The 6,056-nt window shown below is 35.8% G+C and overlaps 1 pseudogene; it reads left to right on the forward strand.

Annotated features, from left to right (window-relative positions):
• The first annotated feature begins 890 nt into the window (after positions 1 to 890).
• Positions 891 to 6,056, forward strand: part of LOC107013328 — a 16,300-nt pseudogene continuing 11,134 nt past the window's right edge.

The following is a 6,056-nucleotide window of genomic DNA, read 5'->3' on the forward strand; positions in this document are numbered from 1 at the left end:
GGGGGGGGGGGGGATGACCAGTGAGGAGTTACCCCAAAAGCCTATGGTAGAATAAGCTACAAAGGTAAATACTAGGATAGATAAGCAAGGTGAGAACATAATAAACATCCAAATGTCCAAAATGAGTTTAAAGAAACAATTTGCAAAAGTAGCTAATTCCCTGAATTTGTGTCTCCAAGGTGGATTTCCGGTGACACCGAACCCAACCCAATGCAACTAAATGTGTTGAGTACTAGAAGTGGGTTGCGTGTAGAGGATTTAGGTCCAAAGAAGAGAGATACTGAGGTAGTCAATGAAGAGAAGAAAGTAGATGAGGTGGTAAAGAATTCCAATATTGAGAAGTTCATTCCTCAAAAGAAACCATCCACTCTATTTCCATAAAATCTCGGAAAGCATAATAATGATGAATGTTTCGGTAAGTTTCTCTCTCTCCTTAAACAAGTTCATATTAACCTTTCTTTGGTTGACATTTTGCTGGCATTCTAAAGTATGCTAAGTATGTGAAGGAGATAGTGGCTAACATAAAGTGTCTCACTGAGTACAAAATGATAGCGCTTACTCAGGAGTGCAACTCTAGAATTTACAATAGATTAACCAAAAATTTAAAAGATATGGGTAGTTTTATAATGCATATAACAATCGGGCAAAGTATTCATGCCTGAGGATTGTGTGATTTGGGTGCAAGCATTAATCTCATGCCTTCATCATTGTATAAAAAACTTGGGTTAGGATGTCCTCTGCTGACTGTTGTCATTCTCCAACTTGCTGATAGGTCCATTTCTAGGCCAAAGGGGGTAGTAGAGGATGTTTTAGTACAAGTAGGTTTCTTGATCTTTCCGGTGGATTTTGTGATCTTAAACTTTGAGTATTTTGGGCATTTGTTCTTAGCTATGGGGCGATCATTGAGTGATGTAGCAACTGGGCAGTTAACTATGAAGGCGCATGATAAGGATGAAATGCTTGATGTCTACTGCGCCTTGAAATTGTCTTTTGTACGTGAAGAGTTCTCCGCTATTACGATTGTAGATTTCACAGTAGAACAACAACTCATTTCACCTAAGGATCCCTAGAAAGAATGTTGGTAGGATATGATGTAGATGGAGAAATTGAGGTAAGATATAGTGTTTTATTTGAATCGGGTTGTCCTAGAAATACTCAAACGCAAAGTAGATCCATTGGATCCTGAGTTAGGGTCTCCACCAAAACCCTCAATCGAAGAAGCACCTAAGTTGGAATTGAAAACTTTGCCTGTTCACCAAAGTTATGCGTATTTGGGTACTAATGAAACTTTACCCAAAATACTTTTTATAGAATTGTCTGAAATACAGGTTGATGCGACCTTGAGTGAACTAAAGCGGAGGAAGAAAGCTATTTCATGGCGGATGGATAATATTTATGGGATCTGTCCGGACTTACGTATGCACAAAATCTATATGGAAGAGGATCACAAACTGAGTGCATATCGTAAACGTATACTGAATCCTTAGATTAAAGAAGTGGTGAGAAAAGGAGTAATAAAGTGGTTAGATGTTGGAATCGTGTACACCAATTTTTGATAGTATGTGGGTAACTCATGTGTAGTATGTTATGAAGAAGAGAGGTATGAGAGTGGTAAAGAATGGGAAAAATGAGTTTATTCCCACTAGAACAGTCACCGGATGGAGAATTTATATGGATTACCAGAAGCTAAATGAGGTCATATGAAATGATCACAACCCAATTCCCTTCATTGATTAGGAATTACCATTTCAACTTATGCATGATGCAAGCACGTAGGAGTGGGTACAAGGTTGGGACAAAGAAAAGACAAAGTGTTCCGCTCAATCTAGTATGCATGCTAGACCATTGATTCTGCTCAAACAAATTGCACAGTGACTGAGAAGGAGATTCTATCCTTAGTTTTCACCTTCACAAAATCAAATCGTATTTGGTAGGGACCAAAGTAAATGTTTATATTGATCATGCAGCTATTAGGTATTTGTTTAATAAAAAGGATGCTAAACTAAGGATGATTCGGTGGAAATTGGTTCTTCAGGAATTGGACCTTGTGTTTAAGGATAGAAAGGGTACTGAAAACCAAAGAGGTTATTATTTGTTCTGGTTAGAAGATTTTTCTCATATGCATGAAAGGGAAAAATCCTGGATGAATTTCCGGATAAACGATTGATTGAACTAGATACCTATAATGTGCCTTTGTATGCAGACTTAGTAAATTTGGTAGTTAATGGAGAGTACCTAAAACCATCCAACAAAAGAAAAAGCTCAACCATGATGCTAAGTTTTATATCTGAGATGAACCATTCTTATTCAAGCAAGGAAAGGATCAGGTGGCAAGAAGATGCATTCAAAAGTATGAGGTACAGAAAGTGCTCAAAAGTTGTCATGTTAGACCACATGGAGGACACCATGGAGGAGAGCGCACGACACATAAGTTACTACAATCTAGTTTCTTTTGCCTCTTTATTTAAAGATTTTACTGCTGTTGTGAAGGGATGTGTTAAATACCAAAGGTTGGGTACTATATAAAGAAGACATGAGATTCCACTAAGTAGCATTCTTGAGCTGGAAATTTTTTTATGTGCGAGGTATTGACTTTATGGGTCCCTTCACTCTATCTAAATGAAACCAATTTATTCTAGTGGTCATTGCTTATGTGTCCAAGTGAGTTGAGGCTATCACTCTTCCCTCTAATGATTCAAGAGTCGTGATTAGGTTCATCATGAAACACATTTTCACTCATTTCGGAACACCAAGGGCGATCATAAATGATGGAGGTAAGCATTTTATTAACTATCTGGTGATGAATTTTCTCGCTAGGCAAGGGCGATCATAAATGATGGAGGTAAGCATTTTATTAACTATCTGGTGATGAATTTTCTCGCTAGGTATGGTATTCGTCATAAAGTTTCTAGAGGTTACCATCCTCAAACTAGTGGTCAAGTGGAAATTTCGAATAGAAAAGTGAAGAAAATCTCACCGAAAACGGTGAATACACAAAGAAATGAATACTCTAAGAAGTTGGATGATGCATTATGGGAATATAGGACTGCATATAATACACCCATAGGGACTTATCCCTATCACATAGTGGTCGGTAAAGCATTCCATCTTCTGGTGGAATTAGAACATCAAGCTTATTGAGCGATAAAGAAGTTAAATCTGGATCCCAATCTAGCCGGTAGGAAGAGATTGGATCAATTACATGAACTTGAGGAGTTTATATTTCATGCATATGAGAAATTCTAGGCTCTACAAATAAAGGACGAAAAGGTGGCATGAGAAGCAGATAGTTCCTCGCACTTTCAGTCTGGGAGAGAATGTATTACTTTTTAACTCGAGACCGATGTTGTTCCCTGGAAAAATAAGGTCTAAATGGAGTGGTCCTTTCAAAGTGGTAAGAATGACACATCATGCTGCTGTTTGACTGATAGGTGAAATTGGCTCTACATTCTTGGTAAACAGGCAAAGAGTCGAACACTACTTTGTAGAAGATTCAGATCGTGTCGGGAGGATCTTTCGCTGAATGATAAATTATCCAAGTTGAGTCGAGCCGCAACGTTAAACCAAGAGCTACACAGGAGGGAACACGTGAACAATATGTATATATAGGTAGTTTTTTTTAAAATTTGAATATTGTTTTTAGAGAAGCTTAAATTCTTAGAATCTAGGAAGTAATTTTTATTTAATAGTTCTATCTAGATAGGATTTTCATTATTTGTAACTTATCTTTTAAAAGTGAAAAACAAAAAGAATATGAGTGGCGCACTGTATGGCGGGCCGTGCCAAGATAGTAACTACAAAGTTCTATTCTTGACGCACTAAGCGTCGCGCCGCGCCAGGAGGTGAAATAAAGAGTGTTGGGGCGGGCGCACTTATGTCGCCTCGCACCCCTAACACGCAAGTGCCTATAAATTTTTCTTTTGTAGTTCATTTTACGGGTCGAAATCCTACCCATGCCCAATCCTTACCTCTCTTAAATTCCCAAAACTAAATTCATCCCCCCTTTCTCTGTAAACAAATAAACCTAACCCCCAAATTCTCTCAACCCTTGTTCTTCTATTTCACTTGTCCTTCCAACTTCCTCCATTAAAACCCCACTAAACCTTTTGATTTTCCCCAAAATAACTCTTATTCTTCCCTAATACTCCATAGAAACACAACCTTCCCCACCATTTATTTCCACATAGTTCCTCCATTCCCTTTCAACTCTTTTCCTCTCACTTCTGAAAAAAAATTCCCCATCTTTCTTCTTTCTCCACTGCCAGCCGATCAAATCTTATTTTTTCTTCAGTTTTTCGTCTTGTAAATTGATACTAATCGCACCCAAAAGCAAGAATATGGAAGGAAGAGTGGTTTCAAATCGTAATCAAAAGGGAGATGCTGCCGAGTCTTCAAGTAGTCGGGTCCTATTCAAAAAATTCGCAAAGAAAGTTTTGGAGCGGTATGGGCATGAAATGGTTTGAAAGCCAAAAGGAGTTAAAATACCATGGGGACGAGTTTGTGAATAAGGTAAGGTAGACCCAAAATGGTCCATTTTCTTTTTCCAAGACTAGATTGATTAAAAATAATGTATTTCCCTTTTAGATGGTCCATTTATTTTATACATTAATTGAGTAATAGCTAAATATGCCATCTGAAAATTTAGAATAGACCCAAAATGTAGACCAATTTGACCAAGACCCAAAATGGAAAAAAAATAGTTTGTAGAAGCTATATTTGGTTAGTTCTAGTTATTTTAATGAAGATCTAGAAGAAAAAGAAAATTTTTCTGGAAAAAATGTGGGAAAAAGAAACACTCTAAATCACAACTTTTAAAAACAGTGAAAAGGCTTCAATTTTGTTTTTAAGAAAACAACCTCTATATCCAAACTTCTAGAAAGAATAAAAAAATTATTCAATTGTTGGGGAAAACAAGGACCCTTAAATACTAACTTTCAGAATCAGCAAAAAATACTTTGATTGTTCGAAATCACCTACCATGTATCCCAAAATCTAAAAACAACAACACAATAAAATTCTTCAATGGCTGGGAAAAATCCCTAATTCAAACTTCTAAAAAAATCAAAAAATATTTCAATGGCTGGAAAAACACATAGAACATAATCCCAAACTTTTTTAAAAAAATGCTTCTATTGTTGGAAAAACATATACCCCTATATTCGAACATCTGAAAACAACAACAAAAAAATGTTTCAATGGCTGGAACATACCCCTAATCTCAACTTCTGAAAACATCAACAAAGAAAAGCTTCAATGATTTGAAAAACACATAGACCTAAATCCTAACTTATAAAAACAACAAAAAAATATTTCAATGGCTGGAAAGAGACCCCCTCCCCCAAATCCAAATGTCTAAAAATAGCAAAAAAATGCTTCAATTGTTGTAAACCAGATAACTCTAATCAAATTTCTAAAACTGCAAAAAAGAAAACTTTAATGTCTGAAAAACACATAGACCTAAATCTCAACTAATGAAATTTAAAAAAATTCTTCAAATTCTAGAAAAAAACACCCCACCCACCCCATCCTTAAATCCCAAGTTCTAAAAACAACAAAAACTGCTTCAATCATAGTAAAAAAACAAACACCCTTACATCCCAACTTCAAAAAAAAGAACTTCAATTGTCACCTACATCCCAACTCCTAATAACATCATCAACAACAACAACAAAATAACATCAAGAAGAAAAATAACCAGACGTACAATTCAATAGAATTCAAGAATAACAACTCATAAAATAGGTAAGGAAACAATACCCTAGGCTAGCTCCATTTCTGAAATTGTTCTTTTTGGAACCCATACAATCAAATTAGACAGATCAGAGAGAATTAGGATTTACAATATGAGTTTCTCGAAGCAGAAGTTGGAGAGAAAAATAAAAATCACGTTTTATGATGCTTTGTATAGAGATAAAAGCAGAGTGTTGATACTCTCTGCATTCCTTTTTTGTTATGTTTTCAATTTGTAGTTCAACATGTACATGGTCTATGCTTGTCAACTTATGTTTGTCTATCACACTAATATATATATATATATATATATATATATATATATA

This window comes from Solanum pennellii, chromosome 3, assembly GCF_001406875.1.
Source record: "Solanum pennellii chromosome 3, SPENNV200".
Classification (NCBI taxonomy): domain Eukaryota; kingdom Viridiplantae; phylum Streptophyta; class Magnoliopsida; order Solanales; family Solanaceae; genus Solanum; species Solanum pennellii.